Source organism: Ovis aries, chromosome 7, assembly GCF_016772045.2.
Source record: "Ovis aries strain OAR_USU_Benz2616 breed Rambouillet chromosome 7, ARS-UI_Ramb_v3.0, whole genome shotgun sequence".
Taxonomy (NCBI): domain Eukaryota; kingdom Metazoa; phylum Chordata; class Mammalia; order Artiodactyla; family Bovidae; genus Ovis; species Ovis aries.
In genome coordinates, this window is record NC_056060.1 from 60,484,581 (window position 1) to 60,511,348 (window position 26,768).

The following is a 26,768-nucleotide window of genomic DNA, read 5'->3' on the forward strand; positions in this document are numbered from 1 at the left end:
GCACAAGCTGGAATCAAGATTGCCAGGTGAAATATCAATAACCTCAGTCATGCAGATGACACCACCCTTATGGCAGAAAGTGAAGAGGAACTAAAGAGCCTCTTGATAAAGTTGAAAGAGGGAAGTGAAAAAGCTGGCTTAAAACTCAACATTCAAAAAACAAAGATCATGGCACCCAGTCCCATCGCTTCATAGCAAATAGCCGGGGAAACAGTGGAAACAGTGAGAGACTTTATTTTCTTGGGCTCCAAAATCACTGCAGATGGTGACTGCAGTCATGAAATTAAAAGATGCTTGCTCCTTGAAAGAAAAGCTCTGGCAAACCTAGACAGTGTATTAAAAAGTAGAGACATGTCTTTGCCAACAAAGGTCTGTGTAGTCAAAGCTATGGTTTCCCAGTAGTTATGGATATGAGAGTTGGACCATAAGGAAGGCTGAGCACCGAAGAGTTGATGCTTTTGAATGTGGTGTTGGAGAAGACTCTTGAGAGTCCCTTGGACTACAAGGAGATCAAACCAGTCAATCCTAAAGGAAATCAGTCCTGAATATTCATTGGAAGGACTGATGCTGAAGCTGAAGCTCCAATATTTTGGCCTCCTGATGTGCAGAGCCAACTCATTAGAAAAGACCCTGATGCTGGGAAAGATTGAAGGTGGGAAAAGAGGGGGACAACAGAGGACAAGATGGTTGGATGCCATCACTGACTTAATGGATGACTTAATACAGCCTTGATGAGTTTAAGCAAGTTCTGGGAGATGGTGACGGACAGGGAAGCCTGGTGTGCTGTAGTCCATGGGGTCACAAAGAGTTGGACATGACTTAGTAACTAAACAACAACAACAGCAAAGTGCAGTGTGAGTTATTTAATATTGCAAAATGTTCTTCAATCATCACATGCACCTGTTGTGAATACCTTGGTAGTTCACAAGTCCATATGAAACTACAAACAGGAATATGAAGAGAAGCCAGAAAGAGGACTCTTGGAGCTACTGGGCAATAGTTCTTCATTATGCACATCCCACTGCATTCATGCACCCTTAGAGAGGATCTGACATGTTAATCTTTTCTTACCTAAGCGCAGATCCTTTCCACCCTCACAATCTGTGTCTGCCTCCAGTGTTGGACAGGTGTTAAAATTCTTAAACCTTCATGGCGTTCAGGTACAGTCACTCTCTGTTTGTGTTTGTACATATTTGCCATATATAATTGACATGCAGCATATTAATTTCAAGTGGGTGATGTAATGATTTGATATTGTCATGTATTGCAAAATGCTCACCACAATAAGTCTAGTTTTCTAGTTTCCCTGTGTTTTGAAGACCTAGGGTGAGAGATGCAAAGTGGTGTCGGTCTGGGACCTGAACAGTGTTAGTTACCAGGGCAGATGTTTAAAATTCTGGGACAGGCTGTGTCAGTGCTAAGAGCTGGATCTTGAATGACAAAGGTGCTCACATTCTCTTTATTGTATTATTACTGTTTTTTGCATATTTTCTAATCCTTTACAGGACCCTCAAAGTATAATGTACAGAGCACAGGCCTCTTTTGCCCCAGCCTAAGGGTCCTGATAAAATCTGTTTATGTAGGTGCATGTAAAATAGTTTGATCTCTTTCATATTTAAGATATTATTCGCAAACTGGTTTGTTACTTCAAATTCACACCTGAAAGGCCTAAAGGCCTGGTAGTAAGAGCACTGATGTAGAGATAAAGAGATCTGGCTTTGAACTCTAGCTTTGTCACTAATTTGCTCTATGAATTTGGGCAAATCTGAGTCTTTCTTTCTCATCAGGGAAAAAAGGGAAACCATGAGTAGTTGTTAGGATTGAACAAGATAAAATAAGTGCAATTTCTTTATAACTAAAAAGAAGTTCATAAATTAAGAAATTCTTTTGGTAGAGCCTTGCATTCATTTCCTAGGCCTACCATAACAAATACTTCAGACTTAAATAGCAGAAATTTATTTCCTCATGATCAGAGGCTGAAAATCCAAGATCAGGGTGCCAACAGGGTTGGTTTCTTCTGGGCCCCTCTTCTTGGCTTGTAGATGGCTGTCTTCTTCCAGTGTTTTCACATGATCTTTCTTCTGTGTATGGCCCTGTCCTCATCTCCTCTTCTTATAAGGACACCAGCCACAGCAGATTACAGGTCACTCTAATGATCTCATTTGACCTTAAGTACCTCTTTAAAGACCCTGTCTTCAAATACTGAGGGTTAGAATTTCAGCATTTCAGCCCATAGCAAGCTTTACCTCCTTATCTCCTTTCTTTTAAGTGAATTTCGGATTCTATTTGAGTTATTCTAATTCCATGGTAACAATCCACTTAATGGCAAATTACCATGCTTATTTAGAAAATAGTTCTGGTTGAGAATGGCTATAGGAAATGCTAAAGAGACGTGCACTGCCCTTCACTGCAGCATCAGTTTATATGAACGCCCTAAACCCCTTCCTGTGGTGAGTAAGCTATCTGAACACTATAGCATGTTAGACCTGTTGGGATCTGCCACGGGCTCCCGTTGCTTCTGAGAAGCCCAGAATGTGTCAGGGGATGGGCTTTGGCTCCTGGTGGTGAGGAGAGCTTGTTGGGAAGGCCGTCCTGTTACGCAGCTGGCAGGAGTGTGGCGGCAACTCCTGGGTGACTTGGATTAAGTGTCCGAGTCCTCAGAGCGGAGGAGCGTTGGTCCCAGTCTGGGCACCGTGGCTGTGGGAGTGGCAGGCATGGCTCTGTACCCAGTCCTCGCACCGCTTTCAAAACAGTGAAGGAAAGTCCTAGAGTCAGTAGAGTTCCTGGGTACTGGATAATTTTACTTTTCAGTTGATTTTAAATCAGATTTGTGGAGTAGACCCACAGTCTTGCCCTTTGGTGCCTGCAAATTTAGGAGTGTATAGAGGGTTGCTTTCCTGCTTTATATGGACATGAAAGAAAAATAGGAAATATTCTAATGTAACACTTCTCAACCTTGTGCAAAAGAAAAAAAAATCTTATGGTCCTAATATTATGAATATAAATGATTATTTCAACATAAAATCAAGTGTAAATCCTTGTGCCTTCATACCTCTTTATAGCTATAAAATCAGAACAAATTTCCAAATTGAATTCAAGCAAATTTATAAACTCTAGCACTTTCACATTAGCATAAGTCAATGTGAATAAAATGTGTTTTCGGTGTTTCTTGAATTGACCTTGATTTTTAGGATAAGGATTGTCCCATTTGAGTCAACATCAGGATAATTTTTAACAATGACTAAATTTTATTTGTGAGTTCAATGAACCAATCAATTCAGTAGTGTACCTCAAAATAAAACTTAATGCACCTTTTACCAAGAAATAAAATTAACACCTACATTTTATGGTGGATTCTATTAATGGCTTCCAAAGTATTATGCAACCATGTCTCAAGTGTGTACTTTGCCAGCGTGAACAGTGTGTATAGCTCTAAGCAGTCTCTTTGGGTTGGGTGTGCAGTACCACCATGTGCCTTGTGATGGCTGACTCAGCTCTCCTTACCCTCTGTCACCTTGCTGTGAAAGCTTTGTTTCTGCAGCAGAGACGTCATTATGCAACAGATGCGGATACTCAAATTATGGGGCAGTGCTTAGTAATGGGCAGCTGCCTGATTCACTGTAGGCTTTAAATTTTGTTTAGCATTTCATCAGGTGAGGATACCAATTTAAATTCTCGAAGAACTCTTGAGCCTCCTGAGAATATTCCCCAAAGATCCCCAGTAGAGAATGAGATTTCTAAAGGCAGTTTTAAAAAGATCTGTTGTAATACAGTTTTTGTTCCTAAAACTCAATGCATTTTGTCTCCTGAAAAGTCACCCAGCTGTTGGCAGCTGGAGGTGCTCTCCCAGCAGAGTGGCTCCTCCCTCACTCCTCCAGGCTGGCTCACCTTGTTCACAGAGTCCTTGGGCCTTGAGGACAAGGACAGGAAAACAGTAATGAGGAAGAACAAGCTGGAGGGGGATTCTATTCAGCAAGGCCAGAAGCCCTGACTCCAGCAGACAGGATCACAGGCAGCACCTTCTGCCCGACCCTGATAATGTGTCAAAGGCCCCCTTTCCTCACTATTTCTGTTTTAACTCCTTCCCCATGTTTGTAGGTGCTTGTGTTCAGGCAAATATCTTTGCTGCTTCTGCATCAGAGAGGCCATCAGGGAGGAGAGTTAACACTGGGAAAAGTTTGTTAAGGAGTCCAGGAAGGATGCATGCATAAACATGGGCAAACTTTTTCAAACCTTAACTCTTGAGATGCACCTTCCATACAAGGTAGAGGTAGCTTGCATTGAGGACTAAAGGGATTGAAAAATATTGAAGAAAAATAATGTGTGTAAGTAAAAAAGGAAGCAGAAAGAGTGGTACAAGAGGGTTAAGGCTGGAGTCAGGCACCTATAGGTCTGATCAGTGACAGATAGAAGAAGATAGGTCAGGAGTTTAATTCATGCTCAACTTTAGGGATACTGCTAAGGGACAGCTAGAAGGAGTCCTGGGCCCAGGATCTAACCCTGCCTCTTGCTCTGATGTTTCCTAGTTGTGTAAACATGGGCAGTTTGTGCAGTTTCTTGGACTTCAGTCACCTCAAGTATAAAGATTGTTGTTGTTGTTCAGTCACCAAGTTGTGTCTCTTTGCGACCCCATGGACTGCAGGATGCCAGGCTACTCTGTCCTTCACTGTCTCCTGGAGTTTGCTCAGATTCATGTGCATTGAATCAGTGATGCAAATATGAAAATATACTAATAATAATATCCAACAATGATATTATTGTAGGGGTCAAATGAGGTGTGCCTGTGAAAGAATTTGGAAATCATAAGCACTGTCTGATGTAAGATATTGTTGCATATCAGTTGACTCTTATTATTCACGCAGTGAAGACCAGAGGCTGGTCACAGTGTCTTTAAAGTAGTGCAGTTTAGTGATTTCCCTCTTCATGGTAACTTGGACTATGTCAACACGCTGGCTCTGTGGAAGACCTTGGTATATTCTGTTGTGGTGTGGTGGTAGATATTGGAGGATTTAGTTTTAAAAAATGAAAATCTTCATGATTTGTAAATTCTTATGATACTTCCTAACCTATTCCATGGTCTGTACAGGGGGTAGGGCTATTCTGGTGACCATTCAGAAAGGAGTCCTAGTTACCATCCCATCAATTCACTAGACCTGGGAAAACTGGTTTTCTTCTTGGAGAAAAGAGGTCACCTGGGTGGAAATGCACTTCTCTGCTAAAAGGTAAATGAGAAAGGGCAATGAAGATGGCTTGTGAACTGTAAAGTGCTGAAGACAAGTGCTGTGTGCCTTACTGTTGTCGTTCACAGAGGCAGCCTGTGGTAGGAGAGACAAAAGGAAGCTCAAGAAGAGCCGAGCTCAAGTCCTGATTCTGTCACTGTTTGTGTACAAGTGCTCTGCCTCACCACTGCCCAGGGTGTAGGGGAGACCAAGTGCATGACAGTGGAGCTGAGAGAACTGATGCTCATGTCTGAGAGTTCACAGCTGTCCCTCAGGCGAAGCCTGACTGGCCTGTCTGCACAGGCTCTGCACATAGGTTATACGTGTTCAACACCCCCCCCCCCCCCCGCCACCACCACTGCCCCCCACCCTGGCCGAGTTCTGCTTGTTGATTCAGTAGTCATAACTTTTCCAATTTGCAGTGGCTTTTTGGACCAAGTGGCCTTTAAGAGACAAGAAGTGTGATATCCCACGATGAAGCCCAAGGTCTGTGTTGTACTTCTCGTGAAGGTGATCCCTTGTAATCCTTGGTTTTGAATACCTCCGTTGTGCACTTTCCATCACCTTTATGAGGAGAGAGATGTCATCTGTGTAGCATCTGTAGGGTTATATTGAGAAGTGAGTTGGCTTAAAGCACTTCATTTCAGATTACTTATAAAGATTTTCAGGGCACTGTTCCTTCATTCCACCTGGTAGTCAGTTTTCTTCATGACCACAATAGCATGAGGGTCATCTTTTGAGCCTAAATACTGTAATTGAAAAGTCCCCTGAACCCCAACAAAAACATTTATTTTCTTTAAAGTGTGAGCTTTTCTCTAGCCTGGCCTAAATTCCTTTTATGTCTGTATTGAAATGCAGCTTCTGGTAGCCAGTCACAAGGTATGCTTCCTGTCTCTCTGCTTCTTCCCTAGGTCCTGACACAGTTCGTTATTAGTTCAAGTACACAAGGCCCATGCAGGCTCGATTTGACTGACAGCTAGTAGGAGCTCCTAGCCCAGCATTTTAAATGAGTTGGAGTTGGCACTTAGTATGGCACTTGCTATCTGGAGAAAATCTGTCTGTATATGGCCAGGAGTTTTCACTCACTGGGAGACCATTGATGTCTTTTAATACTTATGATGCATTGCCAGCATATTTTCTTCTTTGTTTGGGTAGTGCCAGCTGGCAAACATTTCAACAGGTGGGACATGACTTATGCTACTATCTGAGACACATGGATGTTATTTTTCTCAACACTAAAATTTTAGGGCATTTGTTATAAATATACAAATCAGGGTTTAATTTAGCAATAATAATTTTTATTTATTTTAATTGGAGGATAATTACAACTTTGTGATGGTTTTTGCCATATATTAATATGAATTGATGAGATGGTTGGATGGCATCATCGACTCAATGGACATGGGTTTGGGTAGACTCCAGGAATTGGTGATGGACAGGGAGGCCTGGCGTGCTGCGGTTCACGGGGTCGCAGAGTCGGACACAACTGAGCTGAACTGAACTGAATATGAATTGGCCATAGGTATACTTGTGTCCCCTCCATCCTGAATCCCTTCCCACCTCTCTCCCCACCCTGTTCCTCCATAATATCACAGAGCACCAGCTTTGGGTGCCCTGCTTCATGCATAGAACTCACACTGGTCATCTATTTTACATATGGTAATGTACAAAATGTTTCAATGCTATTCTCTCAAATCATCCCACTCTCTTCTTCTCCCACTGAATCCAAAAGTCTGTTCTTTACATCTGTCTCTCCTTTGTTGCCCTGCATGTAGGACTGTTGGTATCATCTTTCTGATCGCATATATATGCGTTACTATATGGTATTTGTCTTTCTCTTTCTGCCTTACTTCTGTCTGTATAATAGGCTCTAGGTTCATCCACCTCATTAGAATGGACTCAAACGTGTTCCTTCTCATAGATGAGTAATATTCCATTGTGCATATGTGCCGCAGCTTCCTTATGAATGAGATGAACATGATTCTCTCCTGCTGAGAAACAGTGTAGTATGAGCCCCAGTTCTGAAATGTGATCTGTGCTTGAATCCTGTCCATTCTGCTGTTAGTGTTATAATTAGCTAGAAAACCTCGGAGAAGACATTTAACCTTTGTAACTCTTAATTTCTTGCTCTGTGAAGTGGGGGATAGTAAAGATCATTGAGATTTCAGATGAACCAGTGAACATGACTGAGAGTGATGTATACGTGCAAGATTATCATCATTAAATCTTCATCCTTATAACTTCTGGGAGTTGGAAGGTACATTTTTATTTTCTTGGGTTTGGTCAATAGATTTCAGACGATCACTGCTGTTGTAATTTCAAAGGATGACGCAAATTCTCAGTTCTTGGTACCGACTTTTTCAATGGTGCCATTGTTTGATAACTAAGAGGAGGAAGAGAAGGGTTCCTCGAGGAGTATTACACTCAGCTGCACGAAACCATTCTAAAACCCCTCCAATTCCAAAATCCTGTTATGATAATATTCTCACACTAACAATTGCAACAAGTCTAAGGAACTCATGGGACTTAGACACTGTCCTATTCATTCACATCACACACACACACAGAATGGTTAGGAAACAGATGACACCAAGCCCAGGGCTTGACAAATAATAGTTGCTTGGTTGTTTCAGGTGACTGACGATCATTCCATCCTCTCCTTAGGTCTTTTTTGTCAACCTAGCTGAACAGATACTGAGATAAGTAGAAGCCCAGGTGCTATGCAAGATATAAAAATTATAGAACTCATCCATCTCTGTCCTCAGGAGTTAGCTATCTTATTAGTCCCTTCTTTGGTCCTGCCTCTCTGTTGCTGCTGCTGCTGCTGCTGTTGCTGCTAAGTCGCTTCAGTCATGTCCGACTCTGTGCGACCCCATAGACAGCAGCCCACCAGGCTCCCCCGTCCCTGGGATTCTCAAGGCAAGAACACTGGAGTGGATTGCCATTTCCTTCTCTAATGCATGAAAGTGAAGAGTGAAAGTGAAGTCACTCACTCATGTCCAACTCTTAGCGACCCCATGGACTGCAGCCTACCAGGTTCCTCCATCCCTGGGATTTTCCAGGCAAAAGTACTGGAGTGGGGGCCTCTCTGTTATCTACATCTATTTGTGTCTAAATCGGTGTCTAGTTTAAGCCTACACTGGACTGGGATTGTGTTTATGAGCTCCTTCCAGACAGAGTTCCACTGCTTCCAGCATCTGACCCACCAGGAAGCAGGACTAGCTGCTCACAGGGTGGACCTGCAAAGGATCGAGTTGGGGCTTCCCTGGTGGCTCAGACAGTAAAGAATCTGCCTGCAGTGCAGGAGATCCAGGTTCAATCCCTGGGTTGGGAAGAGTCCCTGGAGAAGGGATGGGCGACCCACTCCAGTATTCTTGCCTGGAGAATTCCATGGACAGAGGAGCCTGGCAGGCTACAGTCCATGGGGCTGCAAAGAGTCAGACATGACTGAGTGACTAACACTACACTACTATATATTCAGGACAAACAATAAAATTTGCTGGGTTCATTGGCCACGGGGTGATTGGTGGAAAGCAGAACAGTTTTGGGATCAAGAATTACTCTTGCATGGAGGTCTACATAGTCATGAGCTCCAGGCTCAAAAGCTGCTGGCAGACTGGGGACGACCTCCTCTCCTTCATCACATGGCCTCTGACAACCACCATATGAGGAAAGATTAGACTCAGCTCCCGATGAGTCTGTAGTAACAGCTGCTATTGCTGTGGGCCCATGGATGCTTTCGGCTTACTCATTCCATCACTCATTCATTCAACAAATGTTTATTGAATGCCTACCATAGGACGGTTCAAAATACTGGTGGCCAAATGATGAGAAAAACTACATAATCTTTGTTTTCATGGAGTTTACAGCTTGTCAAAGAAATACATGGATGAACATTATCCCTGCAGTGGTCATACGCACCTGTTGGAAGTACTGTGAAGGAGAGGAACGAGGCCTGGAGGGAGAGATCAGGGAAGAGCTGCAGAGGGGAGGCTAACAAGCAAAATGAGCCTGGGAGAGCTTTCTATGTGGAGGAAATGCTGCGCGCCAGGCCTCCCTCTCTGGAGACGTGAAAGCAGAGTGTCTGGAGTGCGGAGAGTGAGATGCAGTGGTGAGAAGTGATCAAGGAGGGAAGGACGGGCCTTGGTAGGCAGGGTCAGGCTTTGCGACGTTAAGCCTATCCGCCAGGAAAAGACAAAGGGTTCTGGGCAAGCAGGTGATATGGCAGAGTTGCAGTTTGAAGCCTCCTCTCGCTGCTTGTTGGAGAAGGATTGCAGGGGACCTGAGTTTAGGTGTCGGGGCTCCAGGTGGGCTATTGCCTTCATCTAGGAGAGCGCGGGTAACAGCCTTGGACTAGGGTGGTGGTGGCTACGGAGGCTGGAGGTGGAGATACTGAGAAACATTGGGGAGGTGTGGCCTTGGAGAAGGTTTGCTAATGAGAAGCAAGCAGGAAAAGGGAAGTCATCAAGCAGAGGAGTGCCCAGGTGGGCCAGGAAGGCCAGAAATGAAAGCAAGAGTCAGGGGTGGGGAGGCAGAGCTGGCAGAAGGGGTCTGTCTCATTTTCTTCTTCTGCTTATGAACGCAGCTCCAAGCCTGGCTTGTCCAGTTTGGTTTCAGCTTTAAGCAGTTTGGCTTTAGAGGTTAACTGTGAGAGGTCATTCAAGCCCTGAGTTCAGTTTTCAGTTTGTTTCTCAGGTCTGCATGTTTATGAGTGTTTGTGAGGGGGGTTCTGAGAGGGGACCTGGATATTTGGTCCTTCAGCTCTGAGTTTCCACCCTCTGTTCTGGAATGTGGCTTTCCTGGTCCTGTGCAGACTCCCCCCACCCTTTCTCCTTGCTAAATTTCACTGATGACTGAGCAAATTGACCTGACCCCAGTTTGCTTAAAGTTTTTCTGGTTCTTGTTTTCAGCTCAGTGGCCGTTCTCCCCTCAGGCAGAGTTCCTGGCTGAATGGTCTCACTTGACCCTGCAGGTGCCTTAGGGATTGCGAGGGTGGGCGTGGACAGCAGGCAGCTTTCTCTTTTATCCAATGAAGGCATAACAGAGTCCCACCCCATTGCAGCCCATAGAAGTTTCAAACTATCATTTAGTACCAAGAGCCTACACGACAGTACATATTACTCTTCTTGTAGTAAAGAGAGATTGGTACCAGAGGGATGAAAAAAATCTTGATATCTGGGGTGAATTTGTTGCAAGAAACTTTTTAAAGCATAAACTCCTTTGCTTCTAACTTGTATGTCCATTTGTCTATTCAGTTAATCAACAAATACAAATGCATTGAGCCATTTATGCAGTGCTGAAGATGAGAAATGAGGGGTGGGCTGGGGTGAATTTGTAATGAATGCAATCAGTCCTGGCCGTGCTTCTCAGATGTCCTTGAAGTATTCTGATGGTCAGGGAGACTGAAGGAGGATGGAGGTGTCAGTCTTGGCTTGGGATGCTGCAGCTGGTGGCTGGGGCAGCATAACTTGAACCATCTTGCCATAGTCTCCCTGGATACTTGTTTAAAGGCTTTTGTTTTAGTTTGAAATTTTGTGTACATTTTGTACTTGGCTCTGTAGTATCCATGTTTGTTTAATATTTAAAAAGTGTCTCTTAACCTAAAAAGAAAATTGTTGTCCCAGTTTTATGCATCCTGCCTATCCCAGGCTTCTTGACATGTATACCTGTGTACCCTCAGACCTGAGTATCACAAGAAAGGTGAGCAAGAACTCTCCATGTCTGGTGGGAGGCACAGTCACACCTACAAATAATGACAGCGTAGTGCAGAAGAGAGGCAATCATGGAAGCAGGCATTAAAATGTCATCTTGGGACTTTCCTAGTGGTTCAGTCCATGCTTCCAAGGCAAGGGGCTTGGGTTTGATCACTGGTAAAGAACTAAGATTCCACGTGCCATCTGACTAAATGTAAATAAAGATCGTCATAGATCATTCATAATAAAAAAAAAGAATAAGAATCTTTTAAAAAGTCATCTTGAAGAAAGGATTATGTATTTTGAAGGGTGGAGGATGCATTCTAGGAAATGAGAGTTGGTTATGTAAATGTGCAGCGATTTGAAATAAAATATCTTGTTTAGGGAGTAAGTTGCAAGAACATAGTTTATATAGAAGAAGGGAGCTAGGAGAGTAGCTTGAAACGGGCTTTGAATGTCACACTAAGAGTCTGAATCAAATCCAGAACCATTGATTTTGTAGGCAAGGAGAAGCATTTTAAGTTTTTCTCAGGTGGGGTGGTGACCTAGAAATATCATGGATAGGACTCAGTCATGTGTGACTGTGAGGGGAGGGCAGTTCATTGATTCCTGGATTCCGGCTTTTGGACCATCTGAGACATGGTGGGGGGTGCAGCCCACTCACTTTTAATTCTGATTGGGTCTGGGGTTGGGTCTGGCAATCTGTTTGTGCAAATATTTCGTTTCAAATCTGAAAGCATGTAGCCATGTTTGGGACTGGCTGATCTTCTGCCATCCTATCCTGGCACACAGGAAAGAGGTGGAGGCCTCGTGAGGTGAAGCCATTTCCCCAATGTCACCTGCTAATTATTGGCAGAACTGGGACTCAAACACTGTCCTTCTGCTCCCCAGTCACGAACTGCCCCCACCAGCCCAGGCTGTGAGTTTTGACCTAAGTCAGGGTTTGTCTGTTCCCTTCTCCCTTGCGTATTTCTCCATGACCGAAGGCTTGTGGGAGGTCAGAGGTGTTTTGCAGGGCTCTGGAAGTTTTGTGTCCCAGTCAAGGTCAGTTTAGCATTCTTATTAACATACTGTATATAATGGATGTCTAAAAATCTGAGAGTATAAATAATTAGCCGTACTGTGTCACTGTTTCTTTCAGACCTGCATTCAACTTTTATTTACTTTTATATGTTGCTGGCTTAGGGCCACAAGACTTTCCATCAATAGGGATAGCCGCTGATTGGAGTGATTTGCTCTCTCCCCCAGTGCTGAAGAGACCCATTCTCTGAAGCAGGTGTTTTTAGATCGAGATGGGCTATTGGATGACACGGTGGGGAATACAGTTAGTAAAACCATGCCATAAATTGGGCTGGTGTCGGCTTCCTGATTGAATGATTTGCTCTATTTGGTCATGAATTATATATTCCTTTTTGGATCGATCCTTTTTCCCACTGATAAAGGGACAGTGTTCTACCCAGTGGGTTTGGCCCCTGACCTAAGAAATATACTGATGCATCAAAATTCCCTGAGCTAATAGCTGGGATGAACTCTGGAGACTGTAAATCTGCAAAGGCAGAGAGGGGGCAGGAAGGCCCCTGTGCTACAGGTCTCCCCTCACTTAGTATGCATCGACTGCCATGATGGCTGAGCAATTCCTCGTCTATTCTTTACCCAATGTAATTTGCAAATTGATTGTTCTTCCTTGAAAGTCTTTCTTAATTAAATAGTAACTGCAATTATTACCCTCTGACAAAGGGGACATCTTTGTGTCTTGGCGGAGAATAGCCTTAGCTCAGTAGATTTTTCTTTTGTGGAAGTGCCCACCATGGACTATTGTGTACAGAACTCTACTGGATAAGTCCTTCTTGAAGAATGAGTTGGCACTTCTTGTCCACAAAGAGCTAGAATTAGGTGAGTTAATAATAATGTCCTATTACAAAATATATGTAGAATGCCTTTGCTTTTCAGTGCACTTATTGCTAATATTATTCCATTTCACTTGCACATGATGTGTGGCGAACAACTGCAGTCTCCGTTGGTTAGATGAGAAAACTGAGGAGAGAGAGCTTAGGGGGTTGCCCACGCTCATAGAGAAAAGTGGGAAATGAGAGGAGAATGTCGATGAGCTCCCTCCTGTGTTAACCTGTCTGCTCTCCATTTTGAATTATCTCCAAATGTGTTCATTCAGCACCGATTTTAACGTGCCAACTATGATTGGTCTCTGTAGGATGAATAGAATAGCCATGAGTGAACAGGCGTCTTCAATGGACATCAGCCTTCCAATCACAGAAGTGGTTCTGAATTCTTGATAGGTATCAGAAACATCTGGGAAGCTCATTTCAAAGCACAGCTGCCTGGGCCACAGCCTGGGGTTTTCCTAAGTGTGGGATATGCCCCAGCATTTGTGTGTTGTGTGTTAATTGCCGACCCTTTGCAACCCTATGGACTGTAGCCCGCCAGGCTCCTCTGTCCATTGAATTCTCCAGGCAAGAATACTGGAGTGGGTTGCCATTCCCTTCTCCAATGCCCCAGCATACTCATTCTCAAAAGTTTTTGAGGTATATCAGATGACCAGTCAGAGTGTGAGGCAGAGAACTGAGCTTTTATCTCACCCAGGATTGCACAAGGAAAGGTGACATAGAACTAGGAGACCCAACATTGGAACCCAGTCAGCCTGGAGATGTGCAGGCGAACGAGTGTCAGAACCAGGAGGGCCTCAGAGCCCATAGAAAGGCAGGGACAGTCTTCATTCCAAGGAAACATACCAGCGTCTCCGAGATGAAGCTCTTCTGACCTGAGCCAGGTCAACCTAGCAGGCAAGAGAAGAAAGGAAGGCCACCCCCTTCATCCATACTGGATCTTTCTCTCCTTTACTGCTTTACTCCTTCCCCTCTTCGTTGCTTTCTCCTTTCCTTATCCATATTCAAAATTCCCTTCCTCCATCAAAACCCTACTTGCCCTCCAAGGCCCAGCTAATTTGCAAATTTTCCCCTGACATCTTTGATTTCTTCTCTCCGGAGGGACTCTCTGTGCCTTCAGCACTTTGTACCTCTGTGGTTTTTACTTAGCCATCATATACAAGTATATTTCTGCCTTGGAGATTGATCCTCTGTTCATCTTTCTCCCTCCCAGTACCTAACACAGAACCTGACATATTGGAGGTGACTAGTATTTGTTGATTCCATTGCATTGTTCTTACTAAACTGTTACTACTTCTGGGCTGTGTGTGCTCAGCTTGCTTCAGTCATGTTTGATTCTTTGCCATTTATGAACTGTAGACAGCCAAGATCCTCTGTCCATGGGATTCTCTAGGCAAGAATACTGGAGTGGGTTGCCATGCCCTCCTCCAGGGGATCTTCCCAACCCAGGGATCAATTCCGTGTCTTCTGCATTTCCTTCATTGCAGACAGATTCTTTACTACTGAGTGACTAGGGAAGGCCACTTCTGAGCCTACTCAAAAGTAATTAATGAATGTATCAGTTCAAACTTAGAACACATATCCCCACCAACAAATTCTATGCCTTGATAGTTTAGAATAATTTTTTTTAAAAAGAAAAAACACATTTAACTCAAAATACTTGAAGAGAGAATAATTGCTAGTTTCAGTGATGAATCTATATTGGCCACTGGTAAGCTAACTTGGTATTCTTTACCTAGTGTTAAATAACCCATCTGCCAGTGCAGAAGATGTGTGAGACGTGAGTTCGATCCTTGGGTGGGGAGGATCCCCTGGAGGAGGGCATGGCAACCCACTCCAGTATTCTTTCCTGGAGAATCCTCATGGACAGAGGGGCCTGGAGGGCTACAGTCTATAGGGCTGCAAAGAGTCGGACATGACTGAAGCAACTTAGCATGCATGCATGCAAACTAGCTTGGATCACAAATGTGAAATGTTAGAGTTATCTGTGGATGATTTATTGTGCCACACAGCCCACCCTGTGACTGCTAAGTCCTGGCTCCTTTTCAGACAGTCGTGCAGGCTCCTCTGCCTATGCCCTCAAGCTGACCTTGGCCCAGCCTCTTCCAAGGCAAGAAGAGAAACCTGTTCTCGATGGTCTCCTTCCCTGCCCTGCTCCTTCTTGACTTCTGTAACCCAGCCTGACTCCTATGTCCTGCCCTAACCTGCCTTACCTTGAGCTTGCCGAGGCTGGCCCTGGCCAGGAAATGGGTTGACAAAGCACTTGGCAGAGGTGCAGCCCGGAGGTGCTTGCTCCAGGTGAGTGTGCATTCTGGGTTGGAAAGGCTGAAGGTCAAGGTCAGGCCCCTTTGCCCCTCCCTCCTCCTGTTGGTTTTCAGTCACCAAGTCCTGTCTGACTCTTTGTGACCCTATGGACTGCAGCACGCCAGGCTTCTCTGTCCCTCCTCCTACCGCCCTCAGAGTCAGGTTTGAAGACCTGCGTCTGGTTGGTTTACTCTTTTTCTTTTTTAATTAATTTTTTTAAATTGGAGTATAATTGCTTTACAATGTTGTGTTAGTCTCTATCATACAACAGTGTGAATCAGCTCTATGTGACTCACTCTTGTACAGTTTTTCCAGCCCAGTTTCTCAGGCCAGGACCGAGAACACTCAAGGTCAACTATAGCTAGGGTTCATTTTCCATTCGAGTAAGACAAATCTGATGTATGTACCTACAGAGCTAATTCCTTCCACCCAGAAAAGCTCTTACAGGGAACAGAGTCGCGATCTTATCTTCACCTCCGTAAGTCGTGATGGGCCCACATGTCTCCATGTCCATCATCTCACACTTGGTGAGATGGCTTGGCTTTCAGCGTGGCCCTGAAGCTGGGGGATAGGTGGACAAGATGTAACTGGGATTGGGAGAGCCCCAAAGCTCTCTGTTGGAGGAACACTGAAGGACTGAGAGAAGAAAAAAATATCAGCAAGGCCACCACAACTGTCCTCCGAGCCTTGGAGGGTCTTCTTGAGGAAGGAGGACCGAACTTTCCCTATGAGATCCTAATGGGTAGGCCCAGGCTGAGTCCTAAGTTGAATTCCGAAGTCGTCTTCCTTGCCTAGGCTCTGGCCATGCTGAATGGCTTCTGGTTCTCCATGCACGCAGTTCCCTTTGCTGCAGTGCTCTCCCTGGATAACCTTGACTCCTCCTTTGCGAAACAACTTCAACTTCCCCAGAGCAAGGGGTCTTCCTTAAATCCTCTAGGTCAGGTTTCTTTAAATGACATTATTTGGGATAGGATATTTGTTGTTGTTGTGGAGGTTGTTTCACAGTATTGCTGTCCTCTACCCACTGAATGTTGGTAGTCATGACAATAAAAAATGTATCCAAATATTGCCAGTTGGCCCTTGGAGGTTCAAATCATCCTCCCCTCCCTCAACACAGTTCAGAACCAGCCCTCGAGGTCAGTGTGCCCAGAGTGCCCTGTAGTCTCATAACATCCACCACACTTCTTGCACTTCCAGAGTTCTCCGTGCTTGTTTGACATCTGTCTCCTCCCCACGCAGCTCCCTAATGGCAGGGGTGGATTCTGATGTTCTTTGCTGGTCCTAATCTTTCAGTTGTTAAAAAATCAGTGAAGGGATATATGATTTAAACAAGAACTTTGCAGCTCTCCGAGCTATCCACAGACAGCATAGTTTTCCCCCAAATTTATTTAATTTCTTATTACTGGGTGAGTCCAAACAAGGCCACTTGTTGAGGATGTCATAGAGGAAATGTCAGCCCTGAATGCCTGATCTTGAAGTTTCCTTCCAGTTACAACCTTGTGTGGAATGTGGGCTTTGGGTCAACCACCCCCTGGGTAACTTAAGTCACAAGGAGGAGGCCAACCACCCCCTTGGGAGTCAGGTGCTGAGAGTTCCCAGGAAGGGTGCTGCAGCTTGGGAGGAGTGACCTTTAAATGGGTCAAGAGGCGCATGAATATGCAATGCCTTTGCCTTCCCTTCTCTCCCCAGAGGTCATCTGACCCATATCCTCAGGGGAAGGATCATGCTTGAGAGGTTAAGAAAATGTCCTTTACCCCCTAAGTCCTGCTCTTCATGGTGAGCAGAGCCAGAAAGCCTCCTGTGTGAGTGGGGTGAGAAAGAAGGGCCAGAATGCTTTCCTGGATGGTGCATGAGTTGCCTGGGGCAGTGTTCTTCAGACTTTGAAGGTTACAGTGTGTGTGATTTATTACTTTATTTTTATTTCCCTAAAACCCCCTTACCAATGGGGCAAAGAACAGTAAACGGAGACAAATAGTCGCCCTCTGGGGCCACACTTGATTCCAAGGGCTGTGGGAGAATCAGCTTTGGCTGCGGTTGACCACCTGCCCACATGCCTGGCACTGAGCTAGGCTCTTTCACATCCATGATCTTCTTTAACCTTCAGAACCCACCGAGGGAGAGACAATTATTCAGCTGGCCAAAAAATTCCTCCGGATTTTCCCATAAGCTGTTAACAGAAAAACCCAACTGAACTTTTGGGCTGACCCAATACATATGTTTTCCAAAGAAGCCACTGAAGGAGTCAACGCCTAGCCCAACATCACAGAGCTAGTTAGGAGCCTGTGCTTGGGGCAGATCCCGTCCACTCCTTTTCAAAAGGTCCCTGTGAGTTGGCACTGTCATGATGAAAACTATCCTTGAACTCAAATCTCCACTGCTTTTGTGGCTGCTGCTTAAGATCTTGCTGTGTTCGACTTGATTATGCTTTTGCAAGTCTCTGTTTACGTATCTGTAACTGAGCTGCCTTTGATCATACTTCTGATTTAATGTGGTGAATGGTGCACACGTGTTTATTTCTCTTTAAAAATAAAAGCAGAGGAATAAAGAAGTATAAACCTACAAGGACAAAGAAAAAGACAGTGAGGATCTCAACCAAAATTTGTAAGATGGAAACTAGACGGATGGGTGGGGTTTGGGGATGGCAGAGGAAGACATGAGACCACCTAGATCCTTTGTACCTTCCAGCTCAGCTCTGTGACACCTCCTTTCTGATCTCAGCAGACTACCTGAGTGCTGTATGTTCTGTCGAGCTCAGAATTCAGACATGCCAGGTACAGGCAGAGCCTGGCAAGAGACACAGGAGGAATCAGGGGCTTAAATTAAAGTTTTCACACTGAGTGGGATTCTCCCAATCCCATTCTCTTGATGGGTTCCTGGATATCTAGAAACTGGGCTCCTGCCCAATACCCCAGGAAGGAGATTGGAAAATTCTTCTCAAGGGAAACCGACTTAAGAGAGAAGACTTACATATTTGGATATTAGGGGTATTTTCTAGTGGAAGATCAGATCCAGATCCACACCATCCTGTAGAGTGGCCTATGGTGGATAATTGCTACCCAGGCACATAGACCATCCATTTGGCGGTAAAGCACCTCACTGAGAAAGCCTTAAGCTGTGGTATTGCTGAAACTGGATCTCTCCTAATTATCAAACAAGAAACATGATTGCTATTGAGACAGCATTGCTAACTTAATATTTGATTTGATGACCTTCTAATTACAAAACCCTTAGTCCTCGTTCCTTTAAAAATTTTGGCCTCCTTCTTTACAAAGCTGACCCTCTTCTGTCTCCAGACCCTACTGTACTCTCCACCGAGTCTTCCAAGTGTGGGGTTGGTTCATCTGATTCTATTCTGACATAGATTAAAGTGTGGGTCCATCTCATGGAGGCTGACAGAGCTAATTCCCATTGTATGTTGTTTGACTCTGGTTTAGCTCTTTTATTGATTATTTTTACTGTGTTGGTTTTTTTTTTTTTTTCTTTTTGAGTTTCTTATGTTTTATGCCATTTTTCTCCACTTTACTCTTTGAATGCTCTGAACCTGATCCTGGTTTTCTGGAAATAAATAACAAGTGCTTTAAAGCCTTTTGCACTCTTGCCAGATGCCATTACCTAGAAATATGTTGGCATCTCATATAAACATGTTTAGATTTCTATAACTAAATGTATCCTTATGTATGACCTATTATTACAGTGAATTCATCTGTAAATATATAACTTTATTTACAGGCAAGATCTATTATAAGCTTCTACCTTTCTTTTCTGCTGATACATGTGCCAACAAAGAATATGTTACTTTTCTTTAGGAATAAAATCACATTATTTGTAAAAACTTAGTAGAGCTTAAATGAGTATAAGCAGTATTTACTTTGTTTAGTAGATACCTTCAACATTTATGATTTAAATGTCCCTTGTTCAGGGATGATGTTCTGAGACATTTCAAGGTGACCTGTAGCTCTAGAGCTAAAACAAATGAGAAAATGTGGCAAAACGGCTGCTATTTGTGGATGTTTTGCAAAGGAGAGCCATGTGGTAGAGTGGAAACGGCAGGAGGTTGGAAGCCAGAGACCTAGTGGGGCTCAAACTCTGTGTGTTGTCTGTATGATCTTGGAGGAGCCACTTCACCTGGCTATGGGACCTAGACGATATGGGAATCACGTCCATCACCTCACAGTTTATTATGCATTGAGTTAATATGTGTGAAAGCATAACTGTAAATCATTAGGATTTAAATTGCTGTATATCCAAGCCTATTTTTTTCACCTCGTTGCTCACAGTGCCCTGGGCAGAGTACTCAGTCAATCAACATTTGTTGGATAACAAATTAATGAATACATTTGTGAGTCTGGATTTTCAAAATGTTTTTGCACCTCTCTGAGTCATTTATGGACATCTATAAAGTTGAGAATTTATAAGTTGTTCCTGGCTAATCAAACCTCTTGGTTCAGGGGTAAAAGATAACTGTTCAGGTTTTCAAGCCTTTCTTGAATATGGGACAGTAACTGGCAGGGCTGATGATGAGAAATTATCTTCATCCTGCTTGAATATAAGATCACAGATTGGGAGAAGCTTGGAGATAATCACTTTCTTCTCAAATATGAGGAAACTGAAGCCCAGAGGCTTTTTGAAGTCAGTGACTTCATATAACTTTTTCTTTCTATTGCTCTAGGACTATTGTAGATAGATGTACAACAAATACATTTTTTCAATGTATTTTTTAAGGACTGCACTAAGCACTGAGGAAATAATAAACATCAACAAGGTAATCCCCATCCCGCCCCTGCTCCATCTCCTCCCACCTCCTGCCCTTGAGAAACTCAGTCTAGACAAATATGGAAACCAGTAGGCATGCTATTAGCCATACTAATGCTGCAGTGGGATTATAGAAGCAGAGGGAACTGCCAAGGGAAGCTTTGAAAGGAGATAGTATTTATCCCATGTCTTAGCTTGGGTTCCTTAGAAGGAGTACCTGAGGTGAGTGGGCAAGTGATTTATTAAGGAAGTACTCCTCGAGAAAGGTCTGTATGATCAAAGCTATGGTTTTTCTAGTAGACATATATGGATGTGAGAGTTGGACCATAAGGAAGGCTGAGCACCAAAAAATTGATGCTTCCAAACTGTGGTTCTGGAGAAGACTCTTGAGATTCCCTTGGACTGCAAGGAGATCAAACCAGTCGATCCTAAAGGAAATCAACTTGAATATTCATTGGAAGGATCGTTGCTGAAGCTGAAGCCGAAGCTGAAGCTCCCACCTGATGTGAAGAGCTGACTCATTGGAAAAGACCCTGATTCTGGGAAAGACTGAAGACAAAAGGAGAAGTGGGTGGCAAAGGATGAGATGGTTAGATAGTGTCACTGACTCAATGGACATGAATCTGAGCAAACTCTGGGAGATAGTAGATGACAAAGGAGCCTGGCGTACTGCGGTCCATGGGGTCTCAAAGAGTCAGACATGATTTAGCCACTGAACAACAACCATCAGAGAAGGAAAGAAAACACTAATAAGGTTAAGTCTAGCATCAGTTATATTGAAAATTAGACTTTGGGTGGTTATTGCAAAAAGTTTTGAAATTGAAAAAAAAGTTGTATGGCTTTGTCACTTCCTCTTGGAGCTGCCATGAAGCCTGCCTCATGGTTACACCCAGGCCCGCCTTTTAGGTCATACCAATTCCCGGCACTCTCCTTCCTCTCTCATAGAATGTTCTAATATGTACACACACCCATACACACATAGTACATCCAAGTCTGGCTGAAGCATGGGAGGCCGTTTCTTATCTTGAGAGGAGAGAAAAGAGTAAACTTACAGAATTGTAGAGGTCCTTTCAAGGTTCTCTTAGTCACTGTTCTAGAGTCTCGGGCTTCCTCCTGAGATGTAATTGGAAACACAGTTGGCCTCTGTCTTCTGTTCACTGATCCTCTCCTCCATTCAGCCTCTGCTTAGCCAAAGAATATGTGGTCCCTTCCTCCTGGAGAAGAGAGAAGGTTAAGGCAAATCATCATATGCCTTTACAGAAACCAACGCAATATTCTAAAGTAATTATCCTCCAATTAAAATAAATTTAAAATTAAAAAAAGTCTTTATGTGATCTCCATTTTATTTGGGCTTATTCCTAAGGCAGAGATTTTCTTACACTTTCTTTCCTCATTCTTTTTTTTTTGACCTGTGGCTATTTCTCTTTTGTAAGCAGCAAACAAGAGGGTATATGTGCTTCCTTTAGAAAGATGGAGAGACAGAAAAACTGTGTAGACTTGTTGCTTTTTCCATGGTAAATCAAAGAGTAAGAAAACTCTGGGGTGGAGAGGGAAAGAACAAAAGAGTGGATGGTGGGCCAACCCCCAGATCCTGTAAGGGAACCACCCTTGAGTCATCTCTAGGGCCTAGAAGTGATTCCAGGTAAGCATGCATCAGCAGGAGGTTTCCTTCAGGGTTTCCTGGTGACAGTAGCTTCTTTCCAACAGTTTGAACATCCCCTGAGGAAAATTCTACACCTAGTTCCTTTTTTTGACATAGAAACACAAAGAAAAGAAAACAATGAGGCAGATGATGGTACTTTTTGCTCTGGCTCTCCTCTCCTGAGATCTGAAGTGCTCTTGAAATGAAGCTGGAAGAGGCACATGTTAATTTACATACCTCACTCACCTGCCACTCTAGGATGTCATTAAACTAGAGAATAAATTAGAGCTTTCTAGAAGGGTGGCATGTGCTTATGGGGACATAAACACCGTCTTTCCTAAGCTATATTTTCCTGGTGATCACTAGCATTTCCAGTTCTCCTCTTCTTTTTGAAGGTTATAAACATGGACTATTGCTTCATAACTCCCTGTGTAGGCAAGTTCCCTTCTTCTGACACTAAGTCGTCCGTCGTCTTGTATTGAAATGAAGGTGCTGCATGATCAGTACAGCTAAGATCACTGAGTCACCACATGGGGCTACCCCCTGGAGAGTTATTCATTCCCTCAGCAGGTGGTGGCAGTGAGATTTTAAATCTCACTCACATTTTAACTTTGCTTGCATTGTGCTTCTACTCAGTCCCTGAGGTTTTGACACAATTTCTTACTGCAGCATGCCTAAGCCCATTTTGACTGATAGCAAAGATTCGGTCTTATGTGTGTGTCCAGACTACCTTAAGTGCTTTACAGCTCATCCCAAAGTTTCTGATCACGTAAATCAGAGGCGGGGCCTGGGAACCTGCATTTTAATTTTATGTTAAATCACCCATAGACATTCTTGTTCAATATCTCTATGAATCTGCTGTTTTCTGAGGCCTACACATGGAGAAACACTTGAAGGCCAGCTGAAGAGCTTAATTTAGATTGCTTGCTTTTGAAATTGTATCTTTCTCTCATTTTAAGGGCTTCTGTTACTTTTTTAGCCACCAGAAGAACAGAAGAATAGGAGGTGAATTTACCAACAAAGAAGTGCTCATGCTAGCCAAGATCACAGACACAGGAGGGATGTCCATCTCATAAGCTTGTTTTGGGGTTCAGGGAGCTCATTCAGTGGGATACATAAGTCATTTAGTCCCTTGTCTGAAACAAGGAGCCTTCCCAGGTGGCACAGTGGTGAAGACTCCACCTGCCAATGAAGAAGACGTGGGCTTGATCCCTGGGTCGGGAAGATCCCCTGGAGAAGGAAATAGCAATCCATTGCAGTATTCTTGCCTGGGAAACTTCAAGGACAGAGAAGCCTGGTCGGCTACAGTCCATGGAGTTGCAAAGAGTCAGACATGACTGAGCATGTGTACACACTGGAACAAGGAAGGTGGCCAAAAAATGTAGTTTCTTTTAAAAAGGAGAAAGAAAAGCTGTGTTTCAGGAATGGTTTCCTTTCAGTATAAACAATCACGTATCACCTTCACAGTCCCAGGCCCAGTTAGGGACAGGGAACTACACTTGTCTCAGCTCTCAGAGTGGAGCCTGGTAGCGGGCTGAGCTGTGTGAGTGCAGAAATAGCCACACCGCAAAGCTCTGCCTGATAAGGGCTGTGAGAATTGTCAACCCGAAGTACTGAGGGAGTTCCAGAAAGGGAGAGATTTCAATTTTCTTTGACTATTGACTTGCTACTGCATAGTAACTGTAATATCTTCTAAGAATGACAGTCAGGCATTCCTCACCAGGGCTAATGAATCACTCCATTTAGCTGTGACAACAGCAAGGCAAAGAAATATCTTCAAGGGCCCAGACGTTATTTTTCCAGCCTTGTCCCTGGGATATAATATGCTTAGAAGTTATGACAAATTAGCTGCTTGTGGCAAATCTACATGGAACCCTTTTATAAAATATGGAAGTTGGGGCCTGAGTTAATGGGTTATTATTGGCAAGGGAAATGAAGTTGGATAAGGAGGGTGGGTCCTGGCTTAGAAGGACTTTGAAAAGCAGCAGAAGAATTTAAACTTGACTTAGGAAGCCCAGGGATGAATAACTGTGTGAAAGGCAGGGACCTAAACTCCATTTAGTCACAGGTCATTGCTGCACTTCAGTGTCCCAAAAGTCAGTTTATACTTGAAGTCTGACGGTGCAGTCAACAGACCATTGTACAGGGTAATGGAAAGGAAGTGAAAGAGAAGTAATTAGAAAAAAATCAAAAGGAAACTATAGATGTGAGGAGAATGCAATTCTATGCTGTTTTTTAACTGTGCTAAAAATTTTTTTCTTACCATTATTGTTTTCCTAGGATCGAGAATCTCTTAATTTCACAGTGCACGTTTATGCTTCCAGGTGCCTGAGCTACATTCAGAAAGGCCAGCCTCTGGGTTCTTTCTGTACTGTGCTGGAAAGGAAGCATTCCTGAAGTTAGGGTGCTCAAGAAGCCGAGCCTTGTGTTGACAGAAATGTATGTCCATATGTTCAGATAGGGCTTCCCTTGTGGCTCAGCTGGTAAAGAATCCACCTGCAATGCGGGAGCCCTGGATTCGATCCTTGGGTTGGGAAGATCCCCTGGATAAGGGAAACGATACCCACTCCAGTATTCTGGCCTGGAGAATTCCATGAACTGTATTGTCTGTGGGGTCGCAAAGAGTTGGACACGACTGAATGACTTTCACTTTTCACGTTCAGATAGGCTCTTTGGTCAAAAGAACATAACCAGCTTCAAGTGACCTCGCATCCTGGGTGCTATGTGATCAGATGCCTGGGCATGGGGACCACGGGAGAGCAAGCAGCCTGGAAGAGGAGAGCAGAACTGGGCGGGGGTAGCGGAGTGCAGATCTTCCAGATGCAAGATGGCCAAAGGCCTCACTGCAGTTCTGGGGTCTTCACTCTAATCGCCCCCGTAAATGGGCCTCTGAGGATTCCCCGGTGCTCTGACTCTCACCTTTATATCTCACAACTCCTTGGCGCTATTGCTCTGCACACTCAGTGTTTCTGCCTCCTCATGACTTGACATCCTTGTGGCCCACAGTGGCCCCTGCTCCTGTCTTATAATATGGCTTTTCAGCTTTATTTTTTATTGCAACTTACTTGCTTGTATCTGTTTTATTTTTTTCAACTTCCACTCCCAGAAGAGGAAATCTGACTCTACCAGCTCATCCTTATTTTGTACCATGTCATTTTAACTAAAAAAAAAAAAAAAAAAAAAAACCCCCAAAAAACAGCTCTGTTGAAGTATAACTGATATACAAAGAATTACACATCATTATTGTGGACAATTTGATGAGTTTGGACACAGGCAAATACCCAAGATACAATCACTGCCATCAAAGTGTGGGTCACTGGTGAGTCAGTGGGCTGGCACCCTGGGTTATATGCCCCGAACCCCAGCTGTGGTCCCTGTGGGAGAGGAGAGGGGCCTTGGGCCCATGTGGTCAGCAGGGGATGCAGCAGGGCAGGCACTGTGAAGGGCCCATTTCACCAGGTTCTCTGATTCATTAGTTCGCCACCATCTCGGCGGGGTGGGAGTGTGGGGTCTATGAGGGTCCTGGTTCTAGGGGTGGTGGTATGGAGAGGCCCTGGCATCCTCCTCCCCTTCCTGCAGTAGTTATAGCATATGCCTGTGCCAGGGACATGTGTAAATGAATGTGTCACTGAAAATGATAAAGCAAAAGAGAAGTCAAGGTTTGCTCTTATGGGGCTCCCTCTGTTGCTCTATTTGAAAAAAACTTTTTATTTTATATTGGGGTATAACCAATTAGCAATGTCATGATAGTTTCAGGTGGACAGTAAAGAGGCTCAGCCATACATACATATTTCTCCATTCTCCCCCAAACTCCCTTTCACCTAGGTTGCCATGTTGAGCAGAGTTCCCTGTGCTATACAGTATGACCTTGTTGGTTATACATGTTAAATATATATTGCTTTACTTCTGAGGTGCAAATGCTGTAGTTGGCATTGGCTGTCCCTTCTGTTGATGAGGGAAGAGGTTTAAAGCAGGTAATGTTTGCTTAGCAGCAAAGCCAAAACCCAGCTCTGGCTGATTTAGCTCAGTAAAACATATAAATCAGACAGTAGTAGGAAGCTCTGAGATTCTCCTGGAGGGTTTGGAAGCTGTGTCACCAGGTATAACCTGCTTGGTCATTGAAGACACCTCTCTTACTGTTACAGGACACCTGGGTTCAGCTTGCTCAGTCCTGGACTCGGCTGCTAAATGTGCCACCACCCTTGCTTCTAAAAGCAGGAAGAGCTACCACTAGCCCTTTCCAGAATGGGCTCTTCAAAGCCCAGGCTTTTTTAAGTTCAAAATTTGGGGTGAAGTTTTCTAATGATGGCTCCTCGGTTATATACCCAAGCCCTAGTTGCAAGGAAGACTAGCAATAGAACTTTCAGTAGTGGTCTCTGCTTACTAAGGGAGAGGATTCCCCAAGCATTGAAAAGTGGGGTTCAGATACTAAGCAGCAAAGCACATGACCAGGGTTCTCTTCTGAGGCTTTGTCCATTCTTAGAACAGGGGGACAATGTGAGGAAAACAGTGTGTTATGAACTGCAAGTTTGTGTCCAACCCCAAATTCATATATTGAAACTCTAATCCCCAAAGTGATAGTGTTTGAAGCTCTGTGAGGTAATTAGGCCATAAGGGTGGAGCCCTCATAATGGGATTAGTGCTAGTTTGCTCTTCTCTCTGCTCTCCATGTGAGGATAGAACCAGAAAACTGCTATCTGCAAGCCAGCAAGACAGCGCCCACCAAAAACTGATTCTGCCACACCTTGGTCTTGGACATCCCAGCCTCTGTGTGAGAATGTCTGTTGTTTAAGCCACCCCATCTGTGGCATCTTGTTATAATAGCCTAAACTAACAAAGATATGGTGTTTAGGGAAGTTGTTTTCACAGTTTGACAATAGATTGTATGAGAGAGACTTAAACCATAGGGACTCCCTGTGGAGTGGTGTAGGAAGGCAGTGCTGACCTCACATACTTAGAGCAGTAGTTTTGATGATTACCTTATCATCATGATTGCCTGTGACCCCTAGAGAACTCTGGTCTGATATAGATAATAGTTTCTAATCCAATATAGATTCTAATTTCTAATTCCCTCCATATGGCTATGGAGAATATGTTGAGATAGGAACACCAATAAGCATATGGACGGATGTGCAGACAGACAGATGCATCCAGAGTGCAGGAGGTGGTACCGTGTAGTTCTGGAAGAGTGTGTCAGGGTTGAGCTTGAAACTGCAGGCTGAGTTCGAAATTGCATGCTACTACTCAATTTCTTGCT